This window comes from Pipra filicauda, unplaced genomic scaffold, assembly GCF_003945595.2.
Source record: "Pipra filicauda isolate LSUMZ 115617 unplaced genomic scaffold, ASM394559v2 scaffold105_size2325265_pilon, whole genome shotgun sequence".
In the NCBI taxonomy this organism is placed as follows: Eukaryota; Metazoa; Chordata; class Aves; order Passeriformes; family Pipridae; genus Pipra; species Pipra filicauda.
In genome coordinates this window covers 2,016,335-2,030,255 of record NW_024103496.1, presented here as the reverse complement: position 1 = coordinate 2,030,255, position 13,921 = coordinate 2,016,335, and the positions used below count along the sequence as shown (strand labels likewise).

The 13,921-nt window shown below is 43.2% G+C and overlaps 1 protein-coding gene across 3 annotated transcripts in view; it reads right to left on the bottom strand.

Annotated features, from left to right (window-relative positions):
- Nucleotides 1–13,651, bottom strand: part of ANKIB1 (ankyrin repeat and IBR domain containing 1) — an 85,278-nt gene extending 71,627 nt beyond the window's left edge. For all 3 annotated transcript variants that reach the window (XM_027749143.2, XM_027749148.2, XM_027749146.2), the window contains exon 1: nucleotides 13,154–13,651. The gene's annotated coding sequence lies outside the window, so the exon portion shown is untranslated. The remainder of the gene's footprint in view (nucleotides 1–13,153) is intronic.
- Nucleotides 13,652–13,921: the final 270 nt, after the last annotated feature.

Sequence of the window (13,921 nt, the reverse complement as noted above, 5' to 3'; positions counted from 1 at the left end):
GGTGGTGCTGCTGTGACTGGGACGTGTGTTCCCTTTCTGCTGCCTCCATAGCTAGGCATGCCTCCTCACAGAAGGGAAGACTTTTACTTCAAAGTCTACCAAACGTGGCTGCAAAGCAGTGACAGCGGATGTCCAGTCAAAGATGGTGCATGGCCACCTGAGACTATGCAATCCAGCCTGCTAATCGGGCTTACTGTCATCGGTCAAGTCACCATGTCTCTCCTTCAGCTCAACAAGCCCACTCAGCTTCCTCTACCATGACTCATAAAGCAGCTCTTAAGTAGCCTGACCTATCACTAGGAGAAGTTCAATCATCAATCCAGCATTTACTAAGTATTGGCAAACTCGTATTTGGCTGCCTGAAAATGAGACAAATATCCACTGCCGGTTTCATTGCACACATCTGCAGAAGCAAAAGCAAGCAGTGGTAGACGAGACACAAGCTGGGGGAACCAGCTGTATTACTTTCAGCAGCTTGCACAGTTGTGGTGCTCAGGAATCCCTTGGTGACCGCCTTACAAAAAACCTGCTCCAGTGCCAATGTAACACACAGGCACTTAAATTTAAGAATAGTTCTTCCTGCTTGTAAAGTAAAAGACATCACAAGAGAACATTCCCTCCCCCCACTACTTGTCAGAAAAAAGCCATAAAAAAGTGCATTTCTTTTTCCCCTACACTTCTTGTTCTTGTCTTTTTCTGCCTCGAGTTCCCTGTTACTGTTGCCCAGATCTATGTGTGACCTCTATGAGACCTCCCTGAAAGCCTCAGAAATTATAAAGTAACTTTCATAGTTACTATGAAGTATGCACTTAGAAAGCTGGAAATCTGTCTCCATTATCTTTTTATGACACTAATGTTGTTTGAGAAACTTACATTGTAGTTTCTAAAGTGGTTTTAATTGACACCAAAACCGATCCTACCCTTTTTTTTCCCTCATCACCCTTTCTGTTCATCCATATTTCTGCACTTTCCCTTGTTTTTTTTTTTTTTTTTTTTTTTTTTTTTTTTGCACGGAGAAACAGAACAGATGTGACTCATATCAGTCCCCCCTTCTGCATTTTCTTTCTAGATGTTGATGGTCCAAACGGCCAGAGCATGGCAACAGTGATAGGGAGGCAGGACTACTTGTACCAGTGCATACTACAAAGAGTGGAAATATGTTCAAAACAGTGTTTGCTCATACTGAAGCACAGACAGAAGCAGAAGCACCAGCAACATGCAAACTGTGCGAAGCCTGCAGTTGTGTTTGGGTGCTGGAGGCAAGGCAGTACACCAGCACCACTGCATTCACTGAAGTCAAAACAGTTTTCACAGAATTTCTTTTGTAGCCCAGCATTATTTTATCAGCTATTACTCTGACAGTGGCTATGCACTTAAAAGGGGATGGTGGATGGGGTATGGACTGCAGGATGTAGCTGGGTGGAGTGGGAGACTGCAGACACTGAGCAGGCATCACAGCACCAGAGGCAGCAGTGGCTGCTGTTAACTGCACCCAAGCTTGCAAGAACCCACGCTGAGCAGTGTACAAAGGAGTATCAAAGTGGATCAGAATGTAAACTCAACAAATAACCGATACAACAACTTCACGTCAGCCCTTTACAAAAATATCAGCAAAACTAGTACCCCTGTCTGGATCCAGTTTTAATTTCATTATGCAAAACTCCCCACAATTGTTAATATCAGCTATTCTAGTGCCTGACACTAGGTAAGCAACATCTAGGTGGGAAGAACTAAAATTCCTGTCCAACAGACAGTGAAAGGACACAGGGGAGCTTGCACTTACTAGAGGGAAAAGTCCAAGCTTTGCGACCCTGGCAGTCAAAAAGAAGGAACTGGTTAAAGGCATTTCGTGTAGCTGCAGGGGCCCAGCAGGAGTCCAATGAGAACAAACTCTACTAACTTGGCACAAAGCTTTTTGAACAAACACAGTCTTGAAGCACAGAGTGGTGAGAAATATGTCTAATGTGGTCCCTCTCCACTTGCACTTTGGGAAAGGGTGATGCTTAACAACAATCCCTTCCTTCCCTCCTATATCACTTATTCTGTTGCACCATATTTCATAACAGACCTAAAACTTGCTGGGGAACAGTCCACGGACTTGAGTTTCAATTGCTGGTGGATACGTAGAAACAACAATACTTTATCAATAGGGTTGAGATATTAATTAGAGGATTTAAGTTTTAAAGTCTTCTGAAAACTTCAACAGGCACAAATACCTTTAAAAAGCCACTGTGGTGGCTTTTTACCCTAATGTATTCATACAATATTCTGCACAGTAAGAAGGATGTTCTAATCACATAAAACTACTCTCTAGAAGATTCAAAAGGTGAAAAAGAGCAATAGACAAGAAGTGAAACAGAACACTTGGTAACAAAGTAAAAGTAAGAAGTATCTCCAAAGCAAGCACCTAACAACTTAAAAACCAGCATATACAAAAATCAAAATATATCTCTATAAGGAGGTGAAATAAACACAAACCGTTTTCAAACGGTGATTTGTGTGAAAACCTATTGTATTGCAACAGAAAGGCATGAGGCTGGAATGTTCCAGGAATTGGGGATGATGGAACCACCTACTCTAAAGGCATATAATCCACCTATGCAATAGCTTGCTCATTTTTTTCAGGATATAATCAAGTGTCTGTGTAACATGGAAATCTTATTTCCTTAATCAACTAGAACAGCAAGTGTATGTAAAAAAAGGCCAAAACTTTGCATTTTACAGCCTCATGTTCCAGTTAATCCGTTTTGAAAATGGAATACTGCTCTCATGTCTTTAACTCTATGAGGACAAACGCTAAAGCCACTCATTTCAAAGAATGTAGCACATTTAAATGGAAACGATTTGTTATCCCTCAGTTGTAGGGAAATGGAGCCACAACACACAATTACAGCATCAGAACATTTCTTGTGTGCCCTCAGTTACAGCTGTTTGGATACAGCAGCTAGGTGGGCAGTTTGGAAAGGAGAACAGGAATCATCAAAGAGTTACACTAAGCAGACTGAGGCAGCACTGGGGAAAATAAAGTATACAATAGCTAAAGCAAAGCATGATTAGGGTGGACTGTCTGGCTGTAGGAATGTGAAAGGATTTATTTTCAAAGTAAGCCATGGGTAGACTGTTTCAGGAATATTTTTCTGTTCAAAGTTCATACTGAGTTTTTATGTTTCAAAAAGAAACTTTTTTGAACACCTCCATTTAGCACTAACCCAGCCTGCTTTGATCTGAATGTCATCATTCCTTTGAAGGAGCTAAAGCATGCTGAAGGCACACAGAAAACACTGTGTGGTTTTGCTAGAAATTGTATTAGTCACGCAGAAGTTATTCCCAAAAACCACATGATTTTGGGATTTATGATTTTTTCCCTTGCACTCATGAGTAGATGCTAAAATTGAGAACCTTTGTATACTTGCAAAATAATGAGGGACATAATTATTAGTAACTCCTCATGGCTACCCTGATACCACAACCTAACAAAACTGAAGTTAATTCAGTATAATTTTAAGGCTTGCAACTAATTAAGGAGAAATTTGACTCATTATCTTCTTAGAAAATGATGCAAATAGCTAAAACAGAATAAGGAGAGAGACAAAAAAAATTAACCAATCACCTTCTTAAAGACCGATTTAAAAACTCTGGTTCTCCATTCTGAGTCCTCACTCATATATATACAATATGAATATGTGCACAGGAAAAAAAATAAATCAGAATTTTCGAGTGCAGCTCAGTGAGAATTAACTTAAAACGTATTTCTATGAAATAAAGACCAAATCAATAGGAACTTCACATTGCATTTACAGTAAAATTATGTGACTTTTATTCAGGTTTCCATATTTTATATTGTAATTACATTTAGAGTAACAAAGACTAAACCCTCCAAATTATCTCCTTTTAATTAAAGATTACAGCAAAGTATTTTATACTAGAACATGCTGGCTGTCTAACTCCTATTCCAGACAAATGAATTTAACTTTCTATTCCTTTATTAAGTAAATAATTATAAATCTCAGGCTACTTGCTTATGAGAAGGTCTGGATTTATGAATTTCGGGGGAAAAAAAACAACAAAAAGCTCCAATAAACCAAGCACCCAATAACCCCCCCCCCCCCAAACAACAAACCAGAATAAGCCCATATTCCAACTACAATTATACATTTATTTGCCTGGAAGAATGCACAAATAATCAGGCTACTTCTGCATAGCAAAAAAAGTAAATCTTATTACAGAAAAAACCCCTTAACATTATTCAAACATACCCCATTTCCAGAGTTTTGTATCTCATTCAGGATCAGTCTATTTCATGACAGACACATGATAATTCAAAGCATTAAACTGATCGATCGCTTAAAATCTTTGACTATGCAGAAGTCAAGTTAAAAACCAGGATTTGAGTCATATAGTGCAAATCATGTAAGATGACCAAAAAACTAACAGCTACAAAACTCTCTGGGCCACACGCTTCAGCTGGGCCAGAACCAGCTGTATGCAGAGAAAGAGCTTGTGCAACCATATCATGTGATATGGAGCAAGCACTCATTTATATTGGAAAGAACCTCTGGAGGTCAACTGCTTCAATCCTTTACCCACGGCAATCTCCAGAGCTTCCGAGGCTGCTCAAGGCCGTCCTCAATCAAGTTCAGAGAACTCCAGAGATCTTACAGCCTCTCTAGGCAACTTATCCCAACATTTGACCACCCTCATGATGCAAATCTTTCCTGATGTATAATCGAAATATTCCTTGCTGTAACTTTTTCTGTTGTCTCACAGCTCTTCCAAGAAGAGTCTGGTTCTGTCTTTTAATTGAAAACAAGATCCACCACTCTAGCCTTCTCTGAACACTGAGGACACCCAGCTCTTCCAGCTTCTCTTTTTACATTATGTGCTTCTGTCCCCTAATTGTCTAGGCAGTCTTCCTCTAGGACTTTCACATAGTTTAATTTTAACTAATTAACAGGTTGGCAAATGGGATGTTATAAAGACCTTGTACTTCAACACACAAGTCACCAAATAAAGCCTCTTCAGTACTTTTTTTTTTTTTATGGGCAGTTTGCACTTGGTGACTCACTGAAATAGCTCCAATGAAAGATTTCTCTCCAACACATCCTTCTAAATATGGAGAACTAAATACATAAAGTATCTGTGTCAGTGACTCTCAAGAAGTCTGGGAAAAGGGCCTAAATTAAGAGCCATTATATATTTATTCTGCAATAAGCTACAGAGCTGTTAGTAAGGTCTCAATACTGCAGGCTGTGTACTTCCATATACAAACTTTCAGAGAATGCAAGTAACAGCAGTTCTTTAATAAAAAACAAATGTTTTTTCTTAGAACCACATGTAAGTCACAATGTTTCACAGGCCTACATTATTTGGTATTACAATTTTGTAGAAGTACTTTTACAGAACACATGTGTCAGATCATTGCTGAAGAATCACACGTTCTGCTATCATGAAGTCTGCTATACTGCTGTGTCCCAAGACCTGAGCTTTAATATATCAAAATCTCCACCTTATGGGTATAGAGATAACTTCAACTATTTAGCAAATGTGAATGAAACTGCATCAGTCAATAAGTTCTTAAAACGTTAAAACGTATAACCTGCGTTATTAGCACAGCTGAAACTTTGGTCTTCATAGTTTAGTAGCTACACATTTTTGCAGTTCCTTTGCAACACTGAAGAAATTCACCATTTCGATAGTCTCTGCTCTGCCAGGACGTTTCTACATGTCTGTCTGTACTCTTTCAACACAGCAGAGAGTTTACTGGAGATGACTGTATTTGCTTGTCCCCCAGCTGCTTAGAGATCTAGAACAGCAGAGCCATCTGGATTTAAAAATAAAAAATTCTAAAAAAGTAACAATTCTGCAAGTAATTTTCAGAGGCAAGTTAATAAAAAGAACATTTCAGAGGAAAATTCTGTTGCAACAGCATTTACAGGTTGTTACTGTTGAAAATCAGTCCTTGATATGCATCCAGCCTTGCATATATCTTACATACATAGTAGCTAATAAAAATACAAACACACAACTGCATATCACAGCAGCACAGTAACAATCAAATCCTTAGTACATAGAAGAGTCCATTAATAAATGACAACAGTCCTAAAATTCCTTCTTAAGTCTACAATAAACTTTAATAGAATCAGTATTTGATGTATTTTTTGTGCAAAACTACTGATGAGTCTACATCATGATCTCTTCTCCAAAGGCTGGTTCATAACAGGAAGTATTTCAATTTTTATCATCAGTGCTTCATCTGAGCATCCTACAAAAACATACTATTGCTTTTTGATACAGTCAGTTTTGAGTTTCTACGCAACAGCTTTGATAGAAATATACCATTAGTAACTTTGCCTTCAAAATTTCTATTAGAAATCCACTTAAAATAAAAGGGCAGGGGGCCATTGCTTACCCCAACTAACATCTCTGGAAGTTCCTTAAAGAGGAAATCTTAAGTGGACTACAAACACAACTCAAACTAATAAATATAACAAATACAATTTTCTCCTCTAAGTTATTTAATTTGTAATAATTTACCACAAGGACCAAAACAGTTGCACACAAACAGGACATGATGTTCCCATGGTCACTTAAAAGTACCTGCTATAAGAACAAGCAGGGCCTGTTTTAAAAGCAAAATCATATTTATAAACTAGAAAAATCTGATTATTTTCTATGCTCAATTCCAGGAAAAGTGATCATCAGGTGAAGTACTTGGGGGAGAGAATCAGTTTCCAACTGATGTTATCCAGCCTATCCAGACCCCTTTGCAGAGCCTTCCTACATCCCAGTAGATCAACACTCCTGCCCAACTTGGTGTTGTCTGCAAACTTACTGAGGGTGCACTCTATACCCTCACCCAGATCATTGATAAGGATATTAAACAGGACTGGCTCTAATACTGAGCCTTGGGGAACACCACTAGTGACTGCCAACTGGAGGTAGCACCATTCACCATGACTCTCCGGGCCCAGACAGGTTTTTTCACCCAGAGAAGAGTATGCCCACGCAAGCAGACAGTTTCTCCAGGAGAATACTGTGAGAAAGGGTGTCTAAGGCTTCACTGACAACATCTGCAGCCTTTTGCTCATCTTCTAAGCAAGTCACCTTGTCATAGAAGAAGACCAGGTTGGCCAAGCAGGACCTGCCTTCATAATACCATGCTGGCTGGGCCTGAGCCCCTGGTTGTCCTGTACATACCATGTGATGGCACTCAAGATGATCTGGCCTTCCCTGGCCCTGAGGTCAGACTGACAGGACTGTAGTTCCCCAGATCCTCCTTCCAACCCTTCTTGTAGATAGGCGTCATATTTGCTAATCTACAGTCACCTGGGACCTCCCCCATTAATCAGGATTGCTGGTAAATGATGGAAAGTGGCTCGGGGAGCACTTCTGCCAGCTCCTTTAGTATCCTTGGGTGGATTTCATCTGGTCCCATAGATTTGCGAGTGTCTTAAGTGGTGTAGAATGTCTCTGACCACTTCCCTTCGGATTACAGGGACTTCATTCTACTCCTCGTCTCTTTCTTCCCAGTTAGGGGGCTGGGTACCCAGAGAACAGCTGGTCATGCTATTAAAGACTGAGGAAAAGAAGGCATTAAGTACCTTAGCCTTTTTCCTCATCATTTGTTATATATTTTCCCCCACGTACAATAAAGGATGGAGATTCTCCTTGGCTCTCCTTTTGTTACTGGTGTATTAATAGAAACACTTTTTATCAACTCTTACAGGTGTAGCCACATTAAGTTCTAATTGGTCCTTCTAATTTTCTCCCTGTAACCTCACGACATTCTTGTCTCCTGAGTTGACTGCCCCTTTTCCCAAAGTCCATAGACTCTCCTTTTTTTCCTGACTTCAAGACAAAACTCTCTGCTCAGTTAGGCTAGTCTCCTTCCCTGCCAGCTCTTCTTTCAGCACATGGGGACAGCCTTCTCCTGCGCCTTTTGGATTTCCTTCTTGAAGAATGCCCAGCTTTCCTGGACTCCTTTGCCCTTCAGGAATGCCTCCCAAAAGTTTGTCAATCAGTCTCCTCTGGAAGTCCAAGGTAACAATTCTGCTGACTCCCTCCTTAGTTCTCCAAGAATTGTGAAATTACAGTTTTCAATCACTGTGCCCAAGACGGCCTCTAAACATCACATCACCCACAAGCCCTTCTCTGTTCATGAACAATAAGTCCAGCAGAACACCTTCCCTAGTTGGCTTACTCGTCAACTGTGTCAGAAAGTTATCTTCCAGACACTCCAGGAACCTCTTAGACTGTTTCCTCTCCATTGTACCATATTTCCAGCAGACATCTGGTGAGTTGAAGTCCCCCAGGAGAACAAGGGCCAGCAATTGTAAAATTTCCCCCTGCTCAGAGAATATTTCATTTGCCTCTTCAACCTGGCAGGATGGTCTATACCAGACTCCCAACCAGGATATCTGTCCTGTTGGCCTTCCCCCGATTCTTATGCATACGCAACCCTATTGACACCATAGTGAAGTTCTAGACAATACAAACAGTCCCAAAACCACAGAGCTACCCCGTCATCTCTCCTTCTTTTACTATCCCTTCTGAAGAGTTTACAGCACTCCAGTTGTGAGTCATCACACCATGTTTCCCTAATGGCAATTATATCAGTTTTCCTGATGCACAATGGCTTCTAGCTCCTCCTATTTGTTGCCCATGCTGTGTGCATTGGTGTAGAAGCACTTCAACCAAGCTATTGATACCACCTTTTTTGGGGGAGAAGTCCTAATTCCTGTATGACCAATCTCATGCTTCTGTCGTTTCTAACACATCAATAACCCCTGGTCTTTGCTGCCACATGGATCTCCATCCCCTGCCTTCACTGAGATGGAAGATCAAAGGGCATCAGCAGCATACCATGCCTCAAATATAGGTGTGCTGGCCCCAGGTTTATCTCTAGCAAGCCTGCTTTTATCTCTTTCGCCCTTCAAATGTAGTTTAAAGCTCTTCTGATGAGCCTTGCTAACTCCTGTGCAAAGATCCTTTCCTCCCTCTGAGACAGGTGTACCCTGTCTGTCGCCAGCAGACCTGGTGTCATGTAAACCAACCCATGATCAAAAAACCCAAAATTCCGTCAGTGACACCAGACTCGGAGCCAGGCATTGATCAGCTGCCTCTTGCTGTTTCTTCCCTCATTGTTCCCTGCAACTTGAAGGATAGAGAAATACACTATTTGTGCTCCAGATCTCTTAACGAAGGCCCTGAGACTTGCCCTTCATTACCCTCAGACTTCTTGTTGCAAATTCATTGTGCCTACCTGAAAAAAAAATTAAAATCAATAATGGATATTAATCTGAGGGCCATACTGCAGTAGGACACTTTCTCTTCACATCTTTAATCCTGGCCTCAGAGAGGCAGCAGACTTCCCCAAGAAGCAGGTCCTTCTCTTTGAGCCTTCTGTTCCCTTCAGAATGGACTCTCCTACGACAATATTTTTTCGCTTTGTGGGAGCAGTTCTGATGCAGAGTACAGGTCAACTTAACCTTGGCAGCACCTCCAAGCTAGATGAATCATTGTTCTTGTAGCTGTTCGGTTTCACGTGCAGAGACTCCGAAGTATTATGTGAGGGCATGTGGGAAGGTAGGGCAGTCATAGAGGAGACACACTTGCTGCACTGGGCAGGAACTTGTCACTATTGCCCCTATCCCTTAAGTCACTGAATTCAGCCAGGCAGAGAGAAGACAGAGAATCCTCCATGACATGTCTACTGTGAGTTCTTCAGGTGTGTCAAAATGGTAAGCACAAGCAACTGGGAAACTCACTCAGGTAGGAAAAATCTCCAGGAAATTTAATAAAGTTTTCTCCAACACAGAAGCCTGCACATAAGAATTATTTTACAATAATTAATAATACACTATCTTAGTTTTCATGATGTAATATTTAAACTATACTTATTGTCAAAGAATAACATTACTATACTGCAGGCCGTGTGCAAATATTGATTTCTAGATGTAAGTTTACGCATCAATATAAAACTGACTTTTAGAGAATTCATTTTGTTCGTGGGTCTTCCTTTTCAGTACAGAATTGAACAAGAAAAGTTACAAGAGTAACTTTTCTTGCAACACTGTCACACCGATTCTCCATAAGGCCACTCGAACCAGGAAGGATCCCAAGCATTCAGCAGCGAGACCCTTCTATTTCCCTGCAGTAATCCATTTACAAGCTGTTACCTTATTCTAACTGCAACTATTCTCCAACAGGCAAAGTTCAGAATTTACCTGCTTAAAAATATAAATGTAAGCAAAACCACCAAATGAAAATATCTCTTAAGCAACTCCAATAAAACTTCTTATAGAAAATTCAAGGATATTAGCAGTACTACAAATAAGCTTTAGGTCAAAAGAAGTGTTTGCCTTATCTAAAACAGTTAAAAACTGTTGCTCCTTGTCCTGTCAAAACAGGCCCTAGTAAAAAGTCACTCTCCGTCTTTCTCGTAGTCTCCCTTTATATACTGAAAGGCTGCAACAGCATTTCCTCAGAGCCATTATAATGGTGTTGAAAATAGAATTTTCCATGTAATTTTGAACATTTCAGAATTTCCACAGGGCTGTTTTTCAAGCAAAACAGATCTCTCTTTGCTATGTATCATTACCAATTATGCAAATACAGTAATGTGATTTGAAACCTAATTGGTTCAGCACATGTATCAGTAACCTCCAGCTTCTCAATTTTCTTTCTCACTGGCATGAGTCACCTTGGCAAAGGTGACAAAACTTCAACAGTGACAACAGAGAGCAACTTCTAGTTATCAGATTCCAAGGTGACGTTAATGAGCTAGTCAAGTAACGGTAACTATATGGTATACAAAGAGCAAAACTGAACCAACTAACCAAACAAAACCCTTAAAAAACAAAACAAAGAAATCTTTTCAATACACAACACAAAAAAAGCTAACCCCCCCAAAACAAACAAACAAAAAACAAAAAAACCCCCACCGAACAAAAAACTCAAAACACCACAAATCCTGCTAATCAAACTAGTTAATGATTAATAAACAAAGCTCTATTACTGAAATAAAAAGAAACATAGTGCTAAGCAATCACAGCAGAGGTGTCACAGACCAGGAGTGAGAAACTGCTCGGGACAGAACAAATCAACCACAGCGTTAACAAGGTCTTATATAGTGAACAAAGACATTATGACATTTTCTAAAACTATTTTTACAGTTGTTCAATTGAATAAAACCTGACAGCCTTAGAAAACATTCCCTTTCAAATTTACATGTTCAGTTTTCTGTAATTTTCTGGAGTGTGTAGGCTACCTAGGAACATATGACAGATACACATAAACTCATATGCAATATGTAACTACATCCAGGAAACTCCGTGTTTTTTCAATAAGCCCAATCATGTAGTTATGTATGTACATACTTAGTCCTATCTAGATGTGTTTGGCACAAGTAAAAATTAAAGAGACTGCATAAAACTTACCTACCCAATTTTTGGGTTTTGGCTATTGATACTATTACTATTATAGTGCCGTTGTTGGTTTTTTTGTTTTTCTTTCTTTTAAAACTAATTTTCATATACACATATATGAAGAGAGGGCACCACCAACATTGTTTAGCTTTTTAGTAGATTTATAGTAATATTGTAATTCAGGAACAATATACTGTACTATTAAAATACTTTATTCTTTTGATTAAGGATTAAAGTAAGATTTGTTGAAGAAAGAATTGCTCGAGTACAGAACCACCAAAAGTCTTGAAATTAAAGTTTCCAGAAGCCTCTTCTGTAACTTGGTCTCTGATTTGTAAGGACAGCCATTTACTCTTCCCATGTCCACAAAAAAAAAAAAAAAAGAACAAGAAGTTGATATAAATTCTATCAGTTCACTTCTGTGTAGACATCTTAATGAAACAAGTTCTAAGTAGCCACATATCCTAAGTAGTTGAAAAATGCTGTTGCTTTCCTTATGACTAAAGCCTTTCCCCCTCCTTCCAAGGAAGAAGAGTAATTTTCCTCTATAGGCAAGAGAGAATAAAGAGAAATTAATCCACTATGCTTCGTATTGAAAGTCAAAGAGATCAAAGGAAAAAACAGGCATACATGTAAGGAAGACACAATGTCTTCTCATTGCTAACCTCTACAGCCAAAATCCTCTCAACAGTGGTCTCTCTCTTGTTAGTGAATGTACTTAAATTACAGCATATTATTGATGTTATGTCTGCAACTAAAACTCCATTTCTGGAACCCTTAAGCACAGAAATGCACTCAAAGAAGGAGCAATCAAGGACAGTTAGTCACAATGGAGGGATCCATGAAAACAATTTAAGCTGTAGTGCTTTACTCTGCCGAGCATGCTTTCGTGACTCTGTATTTCCTCGCATACTATTTGAACTGTAAATAAGAGACAGACTGAGTAGTCATAATTTAGATTAATTTTTAAAAGTTGCCCAATTTCCAGTATGTGCTTAGACATGCCTGGGAGAGCGACACTGCTACTTACATAAAACTGTTACGGTATCAAGACTCAATTTTTAACTCGGGGGGGTGTGGAAGTCCCACGAGATCGCGAGCGTTTGATTTCATTCAAGGGCTGCTCTGACGGCGTTCCCCAGCCAGAAAGCCAGGTCACGCTGTCACAGCTCACCCCACCGCACACGTTCCCACTCTGGCCACTCGTACTTTTTCCCTTCTGCCTTCCGGGCAGGATTTCCAGGCTACAAACAAGGCGGGCACGAGCCCAGCAGCGGGGGCTGGCTGAAGCCAGGCCATCGGGCAGCTCCAAACTTTCCGACGGTCTTTGCCGCCCCGGGTCTGCTGCCGCCGACCCCCCCTCGACCCGGCAGGTCTCCGGGCGAGCCCCCCTGCCCTCCGCCCACCGAGAGCCGGGGCCGGAGGCGGCCTCTCTGCCCCCTAATCCCCCACCCCAGCGGCCGCCGTCTTCCCGTATCCCCCTTGCCCCCTGCCACTCCAGCCTCGATAACCTGCCGCCAGTTCACCTCGCCCACGGCCGCTCCCGCCTCTCCCGCTCCGCTCCCCTCGCCTGCCGAGGCGCCCCCGGAGCCGCCTCCCGGCCCGCCCCCCCCACGATGCGGGCGCTGCCGCCGCCCCGATGTGCCCGCGGCCGGTCTCCCCTCGCCGCGCCCTCCGCAGCCCCGCGGCCCCCGCCCGAGCCTCGCCCAGCGCCGCAGGGCACTCACCGGCTCCTCACAGGGGCTCTCCCCGGCCCTTCCCGGCGCCTCCGCGCCCACCACCCAGCGCTTCCATGTGTCCAGCGGCCGCTCGTCTCTCCCGCTCCGTTCCGGGTGCGGCGCCCTCTGGAGTGCCCCCTCCAGCGGGAGCCCCGCGGACAGCAGGGGCTGTCACTCAGCCCGCCGAGTTGCCTGGCGCGGTCAGGGCGCTGCGGCTGCCGCCGGCTCGCTGCCCCTTTGTTCGGCGGCGGCGGCGCTGACAGCGGCTGCTGCCGGCAGCGCTCCCCGGGCCCGGGCGGCCGCTCCGGCTCGGCGCCTCCCCGCCCGCCCTCCCGCCGCGCCTCCTGCTCCCGGCCCGGGCCGCAGTCCCGGCTCGCTCCCTCTATCTCCGCCCGCGGTCAACAATCGGCGGCGGAGGCAGCACAAGTTCAGGCCGCCGACCCGGAAACTCATCGGCAGCCGAGGCCCGCGGAGCTCTGACGGGAAGCGGATCCGCCGCGCCGGGGGAGGGAGCGGGGCGGGATAGGGCGGAGCGGGGCGGGACGCGGGGCCTGGGCGGCGGGAGGATGCGGCGGGCAGGCGACGGCCGGTGCGACCGAGGAAGGCAAGGCAGGCAGGGAGCGAGCGGGACCGGGGCGCTGTCCCTGACCTCGGCCCCAGGGCGGTCTCGCGGACGCAGGAGCTGCTCCTGCCCCACGGGACTGCAGCGGGAGCACCGCTCCGGGGACTACTGCCCGGCGGCTCCTGGGCGCGGCCGGGGAAGTTCGAGGGCGTTTC